Source organism: Chamaea fasciata, unplaced genomic scaffold (genome assembly GCF_029207755.1).
Source record: "Chamaea fasciata isolate MVZ Bird 193981 ecotype frontalis unplaced genomic scaffold, bChaFas1.0.hap1 SCAF_3, whole genome shotgun sequence".
Taxonomy (NCBI): Eukaryota; Metazoa; Chordata; class Aves; order Passeriformes; family Sylviidae; genus Chamaea; species Chamaea fasciata.
This window is the reverse complement of record NW_027094088.1, coordinates 74,967,510-74,984,043: the sequence shown is the minus strand read 5'-3', so window position 1 is coordinate 74,984,043 and position 16,534 is coordinate 74,967,510. Positions and strand designations below refer to the sequence as shown.

The following is a 16,534-nucleotide window of genomic DNA, read 5'->3' as shown; positions in this document are numbered from 1 at the left end:
AGAAGACAAAATATCCCCATGAGGCAGCCTAACTGGAAATCCAATGCAGCCAGGAAAGTGAGCTATCCTGCTATGCTTTAGAAATTGCAAATAGCAGCAACCCAGTTTCTCAGCTAACCTGAAGGACCTGGCAGCATTTCCTACAAGATGCTTAATTCCATGCCTGGACACTCAAACTGTGTGTTATTTGTTTAGAAATGAGCTACGAACCTGGATCTCAATTTGCTCAACAGGATATGGTTTGATTAAATGTGTCTGGATGCATTTGTAACAGGATTATAGATTTCAATTAGGAGTAAGCAACAATCATTACGAAGTAATACTTTGTCACGCATACTTTAGCAAGCAGAACTGGGGCAAGAAACAGGACTATTATGGAAAAGACTCATGTCTTTTTCCCTCTACAACATTGTTACTGCTTCTTCACACTCCAGTACTGTTTTTTAGGCGCTTTTTTTTCTCAAGTTCATATTATGTTTCCTTACTTTCTCTTTGCTGGCCTGTTGTCAAATTGATGGCTTCTAGTTCCACTGCGCTCTGAACACGGTCATGTTCCCAGTAACAGGATGATCTGGAATTCTTCTCCTGCTAGTGAATGACAGTGAATAGATCTTTAGTGTATTTGATTGCTGATGCAGAAGGGTTATGCCAACTGTCTCCATGTTGGTAGGGTACAGCTTGACTGAACTAAACCAGCACTGCCTTTCCTTATGTCTGTGCTGCATGGTGGAGAACAGGCTTAAGAAGACAGTGTCTGTTCAGTGAGCCCCATGATCCTCCCAGCTGGTATGAGCCAAAACCCAACACCTACTGCTCAATAGGTGAGTAAGCCTCACTCACACCTGCTTTGTCCGGTTGCAACTGAAAGAGTCCTACTGCAGAGCCATGCACACAAGGATTCTCCCTTCTCCAGGAAGCACTAGAGCTAAGATTGGTTTGGCCCCTTCCTGTAAAATTAAGGGTTCACACCATGGTTTGTGGTTAGTTCTCTTCTAATGAGTGGATTCATGTCTCTGCTGCCTGCAGTAGAGACAACTATCACAGAGACATGTAACAAAGTACAACTTATAACCATGCACCTGCATTTTCTTTCCACCAAACAGGATGACCTCATTCAAAATGGAAATGCTGCATGGTCTGTACCCCTCTCCAGACTATCTCCCGAAAGTCTGAAAAGCTATTATTTTCTGGCATGGGCAAAAATTGTGCTAGAAAAAGAGTTAACAGTGCTGGACTTCTCTTGGATCTGTGCCCTAGTCTTGTGTCCTCAGAAAGCAGGAACTCAAGACAGAGGTGAAAGTAGGTGTGCAACTGATTCTGAACAGGATGCCACTTTAACAAAATACTGTTTGTTAACAAGGGTTTAAGTGCCCATATCCTCCTGCGAAAAAATAAGAATGCTAAACAGCAAAGGTGAAAATAAGACAAAGCAACTTATTTTCACAGGCTCCCTCTAAGGGGGCATTGTTACTGAAACAAAACATAATCACTTAGGATAGGCAAGACTGAAAGGTTCTAAGGTGTTTTACAAGCATGCCATCAGGAAATCTATTCAGTCCCATACAATATCATAGAATTACAGAATCATAGAATGGTTTGGGTTGGAAGAGGATTTTGAATATCATCTACTTACAACACCCCTGCCATGGGCAGGGACATCTTCAAGTAGGCCAGGTTGCTCAGAACCCCATCCAACCTCACCTTGAACACCTCCAGGAGTGATGCATTCACAACTTCCCCAGGCAACCTGTTCCAGTGCCTCATCACCTTCTCAGTAAAGAATTTTTTCCCAATATCTAATCTGAACTTACTCTCTTTTGATTTGAAGCCATTCCCCCTTGTCCTGTCACCACAAGTGCTTGTAAGTTTTCCCCCATCTTTCCTTACTGAAAAGAGTTACCATTTCTCCTTATCTATCATTGTGGTGGTTTGTGATGTCTATTATTAGAAAGACATCTGGCCTGTTAGTGTTATGATCTGGCAGTGGATTGCACATGCTCAGATTTTATTCCAACCTACAGAACCAGTCTGCATCAGTTTGCACAGTACTGGGAACCCCGTTTGCATACACTGCTGTGCACTGGCACAAACAGTATGGAAATGACTCACAGGCAATGCACTACTTATAATTTTGCCAAATGGGGCAGTGTATCGGCAATTTTGTTGCATCTGCCATAATATTCAGGCCAACTTTCTCTTCTGCAAGGGAAGGAAAACTGTCTTCCAGACCAGATGAATTTAAAAGGAAATATGACAAATTCTGCCCATTCACTCCACTCACTCATTTCTATTCCTTTGTTACTATTTCATTAAAATCCTTCAGCGTAGTGAAGATCTCGTGCCTCTTAGTTGCAGTATTCTGGATAGCTATTACCAACCCATGGAATTGAGTGCACTACTAAGAGAAACTTCCTTTCTACAAGAACAGCACAAAAATACACAGTTGCTTAGGCTGGACTGATCACCTAGTTTCTTCTTAATCCTTTATTTGATGGAATTCGATTTAATTCTTTGAAATGTACAGCAAAAAAAATTAGTAAAAAACATGTTGGAATTTAGAGTATGGATAAAGAAATGGAAAACCAACTGAAGAAAGAAGAACAAGAGAAAGTGAGAAACACAGGTAACAATACCAAAGCCTCACAGCAGACTCACATGACGAACTATCATTAACTGTGTCAGAAAAGAGGTGACAATATCCTACAGACATATCTGATTACTTCAGCAAATGAGAGAATGGGAAGACAGATTGCTGACAAGTTGCAATAACCTGAGATTAAGTTATCCTGAAAATCAGCCTCCACAGGGGAAATAAATGTTTAAGTTACAGGTATGTTTCTGAAAAGCACCCACCTTTATGCCATTTTCCAGGATCACAAAGCATGTGATGTTAGAGACACAATTGTCAAAGGTCATAAGCAAAACAAGTCTTAGTTAAATATAAGGTTATTAGACCAGACAGCATCACTGAAAATATTTCCTTCAGAAGGTGCTTCCCTGACATCTGAAATTGAAACCTGACCTTCAGATCCTCTATTCTGCCCAACTTCCTGACCCCTCTGTAAACCTCTCTGCTTCCTGCTGGTCACCCACAGAAACTGTCCAGGAGAAGGATATCAGAAACCCACAGATCAGGAGCAAGACTGAGTATCTGATATGTAGAGTAGCCAATGAGTTCAGGGCAAATCAAGCAACCAGCAGATTGAAAAAGAATGCCTTAAATGGCCTGTGTGATTCTTCTATTCAATTTCAGCTAAGCTGTCTGACTCAGCACTGCTCTACCATCAGGGAAAAATAAGAGTCAGTGGAGCCCATATTCACTCTTATTTTCTCATCAGCCCCACAAGCCCCTATTTCCTAAGGCTTTAATTTATATTGTAATACTATTTATAACAGTCTTTTTCTCCAGAGTGAAAGCTAATAAAAAGGGAAGTACAAATATGGTGGGATTCAGACAGGTATAGCATCAACATGTATAACCCAAAAGGTAGCTGCCTGGGAGAATTAAATGCCAGCAGTCATAAGCAGTGATAAATTATTGCCACAACACAGACAAGTTTTAATGCTTTAAACTGGAATACATTCAAGTTTTAGGTGAGGGTTTTGGGAGGTCTTTAGGGGTTTGGGGTTTTTGCTTGCTTGTTTAGAGAAAATAGAAAGTATTTCCAAGAATGTATATTGGACGAAACATTAGTTTCCCTTCATCTTACAGGATCAGAGAAAAGAGTATCGGGTCTGTGTTCTCAGTGGCATTTGACTGCTTCCACTGAGCAATGCCAGAGCTGCTGTATTCCATGTGGCAGTATAATGAAGTTCATTGGAACCTCAGATGGCTCATATTTATTTCATCACATCATTTTTTAGTGCTGTTCTAGATAACAGTTTTGATCTATAATTCCCTGGGTGGTTAAAAGCCCCTGGTGTTCTCATACTTTTCACCAGCAGCTGAAATCTACTAAACCAACAGCCACTGTGGGGTGTTTGCTGGATGCACGGCTGAAGTTTTTCAGCAGTCAGCCTTTGCAACCTACCCTTGATTCAATGAAGCTGAAAGACATCTGACTTCCAGCTAATAGACCGAGGCAGAGAACATTTTTCAAGGGATGAGAAGGCAACCCCAGCAAGATTGCAGGCACACAAATGAAAACATTACTGTGTTTTCTTTGGAAAGACAATTCATTACAGAGTAAGGACACTTCATGGACACACACTCCACCCTACCCTCAAAGGAAGGACTTCACTGCCCAAATGGGTGGAAAAGCAGAGGAAAATACTACTCTGGGTTAACTGAGCCATTAGTCCCCAATAAGTTGACACCTTGTTGGGGGTTGGGTTTGTTCCTTCTTTCTCTGGGGAATTTTTTTCCCCACGGGTTGCCAAGGGGACCGGGTGTTGGATACTTGAGAGTGCTTGGCTGAAACAAAGAGATGGACAAAAGGTGGAAGGGGGAGATAACGCAGGTAAAAGACACAGCTTGAGGCAGCTGCGTGCTTTTCTGCTTCCGGCGTTGGGGAGACGCGTGTCTGCCGCTCCTGGAGGATCTCAGCCGCCGCAAAGCACGCGGAGCAGAAGCTGGGCCGCCGCTATTCTGCCTCGCCTTCGAGCTTCTTCGGCGCTGCTCCTCTTGCTGCAGCGTGACCCTGCACCCCCTGCCCTGCCGGGACACCCTGCCCCTGCCTGCCGGGACACCCTGCCATCCCAGCTACCAGCCCGGGACTTTTCCACTGTTCCAGCTTGGTGCTCTGAGGATCCTGCAGGGACACCGAAACCAAACTGCCCTGGGTTTTGTGAAACAAAGCCCTCAAGGTTCTTGGTACTGTTGTCGTTTGTCATTAATGCTGTAGTTGTTTGGTGGGGGGGGGAGTTTTTTTTTTTTTTGTGTTTGTTTGCTTTGTATTACATACTAGTAAAGAACTGCTATTCCTATTTCCCAAATCTTTGCCAAAGAGCCTCTGATTGTAATTTTACCTAGCAGATACCTGTCTTCCTAAACCAAGACACACCTGTACATCTCTGCTTAATGCGGACACATGTTCACACACAGCCTAACTCCATAAAGGACTGCTTCCTTAGCATGTCCTTATTAATGTGTTTTAATTGCTCTTTACCTGACATAGCAGCTACTCGCAAAGATTCCAATATTTTAGCACATTTATTCTTTCCTTATATTCATATCTGGTTCAATTTTTTTATTCAACTGAGAGCTGAAGAACAGGAGAACAATGTTAGTGCCTTCTGGGCTTGCCATAAGGAGAACTGAGATGATCAGTAAATATTCCCAGTAAGCATTCTGTCAAGAACTGAAATGTATGAAAAAAAGATGACCAACTTTCTGCTCTAGGCCAGCTGTGCCTCTTCAACACTCACAGCTTTACTACTGCTGACAGTGCAGTACAAACAGGGAACAAACAGCACTTGCATGCAGAGCATCTCTTGGCTAACGGTAGATTGCATGATCCATAACAATTCAATCCTGCTGGGAAGCACGGCAAAAGACAGTGTTGCAAGAATTACAAATTCTGACTTTTGATTCAAAGGAACTTCTATGTCAGGTCTTGCATTTTAAAAGATCTGTTCTCTGGGGACGTGAATCTTTCCATTGTATCCATTTGCTCAGCATCTGTGGTGTCAGATTTCCCTTTCTATTCCTCTTACACAGTGTCAGTCCATTTGATTTGGCATTTATTCTACTCACCTCCGGAGTCATTGTAAGGCAGCTGGTTAGCCATGGAGAACGTAATAAAATTAAAAACAGCAAACAAAATCCCAGGAGGGAATAGGTTCACTGCCTCAGGGAACTTTCATTTTATAGAAATAAGCAATGCAATTTAGACTCATGGAAGTCAAGCTTTGACTCCAATTTGCAGATGTTACAGAAAAGAAACATGTTTAAGTGGGTAATTCTTTTGATGTCAGAATTAACTTATGAATGTGTAAGTTGCCAATTTTCCTCAACTTTCAATCAGTCTTCATTACTGTGAATTTATTTTCTATAAGACAGATCTTTGAGTTTCTGAAATGTTTGGGAATGAAAAGCTGCACTATCAGTGTTAAGCTAAGCTACTCAAATTCATTGGCACTTATTTTACAGATTTCTTCTGTGAAAAATCCAACAATAAAATAGTGGAACTTATTTGTAAATCACTCTAGATGTTATTGGCTCAATGGTTATAAACATTATTTTGATTTCTGTGCACTCTACTTTTCAGTCCCTTAAAAGTTATTGCCTCATCTACCTGCAAGCTGCATCTTTGTCACGAAACCTACACACCTCATAGCCCATTGCAAAATAATTCGAGGTTCGTAAAAGCATATTTAATCCATTGGCACACATATTTTCTTTCATTAGATACGTTGCACTTCATGTCGTGAGGTTTTTTTACTATATGGAACTAGAATGCCTTAAGAAAGGTCTAGATCTCTGATTTCATTAGATGAAATTTGTTGCAAGGAGAGGACGAAAAGTTGCCTGAAACTGGAAATAGATTTGAGTTCATTATACAGCACTTGAATTAAAATACCAGATTCTAATTGCACAATTAAGATTCTGTGAAATCCACTTGACTTTTTTTTCTCATTTTTTTAAAACTCCATTCCCACAAGATGATTTTTCCTCCATATTATGGTGGATTGACTCAGGCTGGATGCTGGGTGCCCACTGAGCCTCTCGGCCACCCTGACTCTGCAGCTGGACAGGGAAATTTACCAAAAAAGCTTATAGGTCAAGAGAAGAACAGGGAGAGATGACTCGGAAATTACCAACACGGGCAAGACAGGCTTGACTTACGGAAATTAGTTTAATTTCTTCCCAAACAAATCAGAGTAGGATAATGAGAAATAAAGACAAATCTTGAAACACCTTTCACCTATGCACTCCTTTTTCCTGGGCTTAACTTTAATCCCAAATTCTTTTTCCTACCAACCCAGTAGCTATGTGGGACAGGAGATGATGCTGTGGTCAGTTCATCACAGGTTGTCTCTGCCACTCCTTCTTCCAGAGGGAGAATTCCTCACACTCCCTCCTTGCTCCAGTGTGGGGTCCCTTCCATGGGAGACATTCCTTAATGAACTCCCATGAAAACTGACATATTACTCAGACTTTAATTCCATGACTTTAAATTTCTATTCTTGGTAGAATATCAACCTCAATAACTTCAACCTCCATAGCTTCTGAGAACACATAAGGATTGAACCAAAACAGCTGTAAAACAAGAAGGCAAATAAAGAACTCAAAAAAATATCCTTTCAATTAAAAATGAATTTAAAAATACAGACAGAAAAGTAAAAATCATCATTTTGGAGTTAAGTTCAGGTTCTGCTGAACATTACAGAAAACTATTGCTCACCCAATTGTCAAGGAATTTAAGCGCCAGGTCTCTGTTGGTGGCTCCTGCCTACAGCCCTCCAGGTCACTGCTCTCCTGAAATGCCAGTTAAAAAGCAAACTGGAGCCAGGTGAAGACATGTCCCACTCTTGTGGGAGATGCCTTTTCCCAGCAGGTTCCTACTTGTAAAACTAAACACGCCCGCCACGAACCTCATGGCCACAGCTCACACAGCTGTGTGTAACACCATTATTTGCCACATGGTCATTCTGCCCATGCCAACCTCAGAGCAAACTCAAGTAAAACCATAACTAGATATTGGTTACCAATTAAATAGACATTTCTAAATTTTACCTGAGGTGACAGTCTCAGCGAGTGCTGAATAATTAAATGCATCACATATTTTCATTGTCAAAAATGCATTTAAGCTATTCTAAGAAGCTTTGTTATAGATTCTCATGGCTGAGTAACGGACAAATTTGAACAATTTCCTGTGATACTGTTTTGGAGGCAACACCAAAAGATCAGTGGAAACATCTACCATCTGTAAGCTAAATCTATCTACCACCTGTAAGCTAAATCTGAGAGTTCAGTGTCAGTGCAGATTTGACAAAAAGCTCAAGAGCATGTTAGCACATTCACAGCATTCCACATTCCAATTACAAAAGGGAAGATTATTATCATCAACTTCAGTCAACCCAAAGTTGACTACTTCAAAACAAGTAAACTTAAGTCCTATATGTATGAAGAGAATGAATGAGGTGCCTACAGTGCATAATTCATCTCACCCTAAATCCGGTGTTTTAGACAAGATGAATCACTCCATGCAGGCACTTAATTCATTTCACTGACTCAAAATGCAGTGTTTAAACTTATGCAGCTTCCAAGATTATAAATCAGATAGGATTAAGGTTGCATAAAACATCTATTATCTGAACTCTGCTATCAGATATCTACATAGGCATTTTCATTGGGAATATATGTCAAAAAACACCTACAAAAACAGGTTTCATAATGATAGGCAGATTCTGAGTACAAATATTTCAGAACTTAAAACAGTCATTGTATAACATGTAGTTTCTAATATCTATAGATATGATAAAGCACTACACTATATATATGATCCTTCGGTAAAAAGATCCATGACTTTTCAGAATTCTGCTGAGAGACTTTTCAAATATCCTGTCTGAAAGGAACAAATTGAAATTTCCAAGGAAAGGAGCTGCTGACAAGGCTACAGTAGTTAGAAAAACTAAACAACGCAGAAAGTCAACATTTAAAGGGCCCAAATTATTTGTGGTTTTACTATTTAAAATGCACTATTCATTTTAATATCATCATGCTTGGAATTCTGCATATACAATATTAGACAAGGTAATTGTCCAGTTTTCTTATTCAGCATATGCCAAAAGTACTGCTACTGTAAGTATGCCTCATGAGAAAGGGAATAAGCACACCACAAAGGAAAAGAGCACAGAGGTGCTACAGAAATGGTGAGGCAGTTGGCTCATTACCTCGGATTGTAAACTTCTCATGGTCAATTAACTGGTGTTAGCCTTTCTATTAAAAGGTTGATCACCACCCCCTGCCCCGCCCCCAGCCTTTGGCTCTGCAGGAATTGGAAATTTCGCTTCTGATCACAGCACTTTGGGGCTATCCCAAGAAATATTTTTCTTCTGTGTGTAAGCTGAAGATAACAGCTGGGATTCCACATGAGGTTAAGAAAGCTGGAGAGTAACTACAGACATCCAATGCATATAAAATTATTTCAGCTACTCAAAACACCTGCATAGGGGTGGTAAACATGACACAGTCCTTGAGGAAGACAAATATTTCTACAGGGACTGTGAGAGAGTAGAAGAAACATCCCACAAAACCTTAATGACTAGAGATCTACATACATGCAGCTGAATCCTTCCCAAAGGTAGGTGCCTACAGTCATGCTGCTTACTTAGGGTCTCATTACAACTAATAAAGATCTAACCAGCATAATCTAAGGAGCCTAGAAAGCATCATCTTACTGAGTAGATATTGACAGCTTGATTTCATTGCCCATCAGTAGACACCTAGTAATATTTCTGATATCATAAGCTATTCAAAACTCATGACAGGACTTGGGGAAGACCAGTGTCCTTCTGGAGTGGTGACTAGAGGCCAGCAGGGTAGCTCTTTAATATCTGAAACAGCACTCAGTATCTGTACAACCACCTCTCATAGCTGGTCACCTGAAACTTCCTCTGGGCTCCGCTGATTATATTGACCAGATACTAATTTTAGTTGACTGAGCATAAGAACCTAATACCATTTGAGATGTTTTAAAGTCTTCCATGTGACTTTCAGAAAAGCTAAGGATTCCTTCACGCCTTTTGTTCTACTTATCAGATCACACAGGTGACAAATGTTAACTCAGACTGGATCTCAAGTAAGATTTCTTATCTAATATTTAAAGTCAACTAACAAGGAGGTTGCTAGAAAAGGTGGTGGGTTTTTAAAAAAAAAAAAAAAGCATAAAATTCTCACGGACTTTCAGTTAAGGGCATTAATCAAGAAGACTTGTGTTACTAGTAAGGCTAAAATTTGTCCTTGTGTTATGGAGCCAGTGTTATGCATAGAGTTTCAAATGCACATCAGTGTAATTGCTGGTTCTTCCCTAGACAACAATCTAACAACTAAAATCTCTAAAACCCATCCTAAAAACTGAAGAACATTATTTAGCTACTTTGTACTGTCATAGCTGTTTAGGTCCTCTTCCCAAACCAAGCCTCCATTTTATTATGTGACACATACATAGCCACCAAAAGGTCAAATTTCTGCCCTAGGAACCTACAGTCTAATAACAAGACAAGACACAGCAGATGGAGACCAGTGAAACCATGACACATCTTTATGTGTCAAGTGCTCTCTGCACACCAGCAATCTGTTAACTTCTGTAAGAAAACAAAATTTCTATGAAAAGCTCATAGGTGGCAAACTGATGTAAAAGCTTTTTCGCTATTTGAAATTAAATTTTAAAATCCAATCAAAGAAACAGAGTTAAACAGATGGTTTTTTTAAATTGTAGCTTGTATCTCAGTTGTACAACCTATTAATCTTGAAATCACCTCCCATTCCACAGTGAAGGGATTAGCAAAATGAATTCATGACTCTATTATTCTTTTCCCCCTTTTTCTTTTTGGCTTTTAATTCTCCTATTACTCACCAGCAGCAGTTTCTCTGTGCCCTTTCATTAGACTGACATTAAAAGATGGTGACTTCTGTAGGGAAAGAGTAAATTACTTATCCAAAATATTGAGACAATGTGCCATGTGGAGAAAACAGAAGAGGAAAATCTCTACAAATTAATTTTCTGAGATTTAATATTTACATCAGTCCTGAAAGATGCAATGCAATAATAAATACATTGTGCACAATGCCAAAATCTAAGGCATATTTTTTCCCCCTAAATATCTGACTCCTTAGTTTCAGTGGTTATCACTGGAGCACTTAGGAAGATTATTCTATTAATTTTTTACAGGTTCACAGGAAGATTCTTTTTTCACTCAAACTTAATATTTGCAGATGCACATTTAGCAGAAGATTTGAATTTAATTTTTTTAAAGCTGTGTTGTTTCTAATAGAAGGATGAATTTTCTTCTCAGTGTGCATTGGCATTTCATAAAAATCCATCTAAAAGATCTATTTGTAGTGTGTGCAACACAAATGCACCCTCAAACAAAACAACATAGAACTGAATGAATTAACATGTTGAGCTGAAATGAAGTTGTTCTGCTTGAGCATGCCTATAATTTCAAGGGTTTGGTGCTGCTCTAAGTTGAAACAATCAGAAAAAAAATTTAAATCACTCTTTGAAGGTTTTCTCTGAAAAATACTTTTACTTCTATGAGTCTGTTTAATAAGTTTTCTAGAAAAATGTTTAAATTAACTTTTTTTGTAGTAATTTTATTGTTCAGTTCACAAAAGAAAATCCAAAGCATAGGGTTGTTTATTTCACTTAAAAATGTAAACAAATTTTGGTAAGAGCAGTCAGGAGATGGATTAGCAAATAGCATGCAAGAACACAATCAGAAGCATTTGGGCTACTGCAACCTGGCAGGTTACCACACAGGGCAGATCTCCCACAGTGATCCACACCCTGGATATTTTAGGCAACTGAGTCTCATCTCCCTTAGAAAATTTCAGCTGAAAACCAGTTCAGTTGTTTGCCTCATAATTCACATCTTGAAATAGTTACTGAACTTCATTGTTCTGTTGAACCAAATTTGTCTCTAGGTTAATTACAGCTTTTCCTTGTAGATCAATTTTTTTACCTTCTGATAAAAGGCTCAATCATATTTCAGGCTCTCAAAAGCAAAGACAGATCCTTTGTGTAAAACAGACCCTCCATTCCCTTGTCATAAACTGTACCTACACACCTTATGGGTTTTTTTCTTTTTAACTTGGACAGTTAGAACTGTACATGACTCTGATAAGCACTGTTTTTCACCAGGGCATTAACACTTCCATCCCTCCCAGAAATATCTGATCCCAACCATCCTTGAATCATAGTAATTGTTATCACAAATATTATACATTTTTAGGCCACACTGATTCTGTGGACTAATTCAACTCAAGTGCTTTGGTGACACGAACAATAACGCTCATTAAGTTGACCTGGAAATTACATTAAATCATCTAGATAGACTGATTCCAAAACAGCTTTCCAGATGGAGGAGAGCATGAGGAAAAAACACAGGTACGACTCGTACTTTGAAATGAGGAACATGTGGTCTCCTGTGAAGTGATGTGAGCAAAGGCAAAGCAGGGATCTGAAGTTTCTATTCCCATGCAGGGCTGAAAACATCCCAAGGAGGATGGGAGAGTGAGAGAAACTGCAGTCAAAGGCCTTCTCTCCTGTAAAGGGATGGAAACCACATGGTTTAAAGGGGCAATTTCAGAGGTCAAGACATGACAGAGAGACAGGTAGGCTTGAAATCTGGTTCCTTACTTTCCATTAAAATTCCCCCTCCTGTGTGAAATACAGAATTCTATGCGTTTGTGAAGTTCTCTCCCATTTTATGGCAATGGATTTCCAGCACCTTTAGTACCTGAATCCATGCTGTGCTCTGAGCTGGCACCTCTGCTGATGTTTCAGTGCCTGTCAAGAGTATGCTAAATCTCAGTTCCCTGCTTTAGGATGAGATTAGTGATACCTTGACTACAACATAATCCTCATACAAAGGAAGCATCACATAAAGGTATTTGAAAATATACCACAGGGGAAAAAAGCACTCTGGGGAGAAAAAAAGTGTTTGGTTTTCTTTTTATTTGCATATTTGTCCACATTGTATTTTTAAATTTTAGTAAAAATAAATCTGTATATCTCTTCTATCTTTAAGGGCTTTTATTTTAATTCTCTGGTTTTAAGTGCTACTTAAGCATTTGCTTGGCATTAGATTTTGAGGTCTTCTGTCAACAAAATCCTTAAAATTTTCTCTGTTGCCTTTGATAGTATAAATGCTTGTTTATTTATGCAACAACATATATTTTGTATTGTATGCCATACTTCACAAGGGCTTCTAGCACACTGTGAATAAAAATTTTATACACTATTTCAGTGCTTTTTTCCATGATAGCTCAGTATATCAGAGGAAGATATATTTAATGTTTGCAGTGTCTCACTATGACATGCTATGCTATTACTGACAAACTGATCCTGTTAAGCATTAATCAAAATAGTCAGCTGAATGACCAAATGAGGGTTTTTATAGTGGTTTTTGTTTCTTTTCAATTTGTTCTAAAAAACATTTAATTTTTAACTGGGCATACAGCTGAAAACTGCAGGAATGCATGCCTCTTCCCTCGAATTATGTTCACAGATCAGGTCCAACAAATGGTTACTCTAAATTCTGCATATTATGTTTAACCGTTCCTCAGAAAAGATCAAAGGCAGTTTTGTCAAACACAATGTGGGAATTTGCTCATTTTAACACTTCAGTACATTTAGTCTTCTACCTTTCCAAACAAGGATATAAACTGAACTCAGTACTTCAAAGCTTAGAAAAATTCATTAACTCTACATATATTAACAGAAAGAGCTACTTAAATTAGCAAAAAACCCCATGGTACTTACATGAATATAATTTTATGAGTACATGTCTGAACCACGTTAATCAAGTGTATGAATGAGGCAGCTTCTGATGCATTTAGTACTCTTACTTGTGAGATTTTCCACATACACATGCCGTTTAATACCCTGTATGTCTAGAAATATTTTGCTCAGGGAAGATTCTGTTATTGATATGAATATTCACTGCAAAGAAAGAACCAAATGATAACCAAATTTCCTCTACCTACTGTTAGGTAGGTAATCACACTAATTAATTGTGTGTTGCTCTCTAACTGAACCAATTATGCAGAAAAGCTGCCTGAGGTTGAGCTAAGCACCCTCCTATTAGCACAGCCACAGTGCAAATGACAGGAAAAAAGAATAGAGTGCAGTGAAAAGCAAAACATTATGCTATTTGTAACTGTGCATTAAAAAGGGACTGTGAAAACAAAAAAGCCAAAGCTACCCATGGCACAAACAGCCAGGGTGAAAACCCTCTTTCTAATGAAAGTCCAATAGCCAGTTACATTTAAAAAAAGTTTATGCTTTATCCTGCCAGCTCCCTCTGATAAAGAAGGGGTCGATAGGCACCTGTTCCTTCATCAGAATATTCCTCATGAATCACCACATCAAAATTGTTACTAATGTTTTGTATACCAGCACAATAAAAAACCAATGAGATTAAAAGTAACATTTTTGATTGCTAAAATCAAAGTAAACACATTAACAAGCAAAACACAACAGCTAAAACCATTCACATTTACAAACTCAGCTGTTTGGTAGGAAAAGATGGCCAGCAAGTTACAAAGATAATATCATGACATGTGTGGAAAGAAAGAATCATTTTTTAAAATTCTAATTTATACTCCATTTCAAGCAGTTTACACATCATTTTCAGACATCTATTACACAATTATTTATTGAATTCCACCTGCATAATTTCTATTTTTTCATCAAAATAGTGGTTACACTGCTATTTACTGTCATTGCCTTAATAAATTCCCTGTATCAAAAACAGAGACTGCACACGATTCCCCTGTAAATATCCAACAAGAGTCTATTATGAGGTGTGACACTGCTCTTTCTGAGGGAAAGGAAAATATACTGCACATATCAGAATCCCTCCAATTCATTTTTATCCCAAGCAAAAACTTTTGTGAAAAACCACACCTCTTAGAAACTTCGTCCTTCTCTATTTAGCATTACTCTTCCTATGTATTTTCTATATTCTCCTAAAAAACCTTATGTAGTGAAAAAACCCCACCTGCTATATACCTGTTATATTATCACATGAATACTAGAATACAAACCTTCATAACTTACTGTGTCATACAGACAGCATTGATTCATTCTGCCAGTAGTAAGAACCTCATCATTTGCTTTTATTGTCCCTGATTAAGAGAGGATAATTGATATTCCTAGAATGAATCAATGTAATACTGTGCCTGGCTTTCATAAGAAATTATTTGCTTTGTGTCAATGGAATATAGCCATCAATCCATATTATAATAATTACAAAAAAGTTTATTTAAACTTCTGCTATCATTATAGCTACAAAAACCTTCACATTTATTTTATACACCCACAACAATGAAACAAAAACATTTCTGCTACGGTGATAGCTCTGGAATCAGTGAACTCAGAAGAACTGCAGAAAAATAAATGGTATCAACTTCATTTTTCAGCATCATACCCATGCATAAAATAGAATCTAATAACGTTAGAGCTCAGTTAACTGCAAGAGGTTTGTGCACATAGAGTAAAATGAATCAGTTACTCTATATTTGAAACAAGATTTAACTTAAAAGCTGTCTAAAGAAAATTGATTTCTACAGAAAAAATAAATCTGAATTGCTACTTGAATAGCAATTTGGTATAGAAAATATCAATGCATCTGTTGTGCATGTGTACATCCACCAAAATAAAAGGGTCCTTGTAAAATTTCTTTAATTGAGGACTCAAAACAGAACCTGCAATTTAGAAATATCAAATGCTTACAACTGTTAGGTATTTATGATTCATCAGCTCCTTCTTTGCATACTGGTGGAACATAACTCTAAGCTTAATTTAAAAAAAAAAAAAAAAAAAAAAAAAAAAAAAAAAAAAAAAAGGCAAGCCACCACCGTCACAACAGCCCAGCTCTATTTACAGATGACTATTTCCAAAAATCTGGGAACTGTGTCTTGAATTTAAGTCATCCACAGACAAGTGAAGGTCCCAGCCACAATACATCACCCTTTGGGATATTAACTACAATGCCCAGTTTGGCCAGTCCAGTGATTCAGATTTTAGCTGAAAGGGATTCTCTCTTGCCTGGTAGAGTATACATACAATGAAAGGACTTCAAAACCATTTAAGATTAGGTAGGAGGAATAGAGCTGTAAGTCCTTTGTTCTTTTTCCTGATGTCCCCTATGGTAGTCTATTATTACATAATCGTCATAAAAACTGCCCCCAAAATTGCTATCGTATTTTTCCCTATTCTTCTACAACACTATGCATTAACAGAAATATGCCTACATCAAGGACCTGGCTAAGCAACTTCCCTTGCTGTCTTCTTTGCCTGCGGAGGAATGCAGACACCTCCCTGCTGTAATTAGTGAGCTTGGTTTAGATCCATATTTTAGGAAGAGGGGCTCTTTCAGGAGCCTGTGTCGCTGCCTGCAAAGGCTCCAAGACCAGACCTCAACAGCAAACGTCAGATGCACAAGCAAAATGAATCCTCCCCCTAATTTTTTTTTTTTTTTTTATCTCAAAGAGAACGACCAGTAAAACTGAAGCCATATACTTGTCCCACTATAAATGCTGTTACAACTTACTATGCCAGTTGCAAAGTTTTTGCAAATTTAAACTGCACCCAGCACGACACCAATCCTGACATTTTCCTGTGACTCTTGGAAGGCAGAGTCACGGAGCGGCTGTCAGGGTCAGTGAGAACAGCGGCTATGCAGAAAGCAGCAAGAACTCTGGGAGGACAAGGACAGAGCCTCGGCAGCAGCTCGCAGTGTCCCGCTGCTGCCCCGGCCGGGAGGTGGGTGCCGAGCCCGGCAGGTGCAGGCTCCCTCTGCTCGCCCCGGGCCGGGAGCGCTCCCTGCGCAGCGCTCTCTGCCTTTGCCACAGGCGGGT

The 16,534-nt window shown here is 38.9% G+C and overlaps 1 long non-coding RNA gene across 1 annotated transcript; it reads right to left on the bottom strand.

Moving 5' to 3' along the window:
* Nucleotides 1-6,783: 6,783 nt before the first annotated feature.
* Nucleotides 6,784-7,463, bottom strand: LOC136287117 (uncharacterized). The gene is made up of 2 exons (XR_010720069.1): nucleotides 7,347-7,463; nucleotides 6,784-7,201 (listed from the first exon to the last, which is right to left on the bottom strand). It is a non-coding gene; the product is annotated as an uncharacterized lncRNA (long non-coding RNA).
* Nucleotides 7,464-16,534: the final 9,071 nt, after the last annotated feature.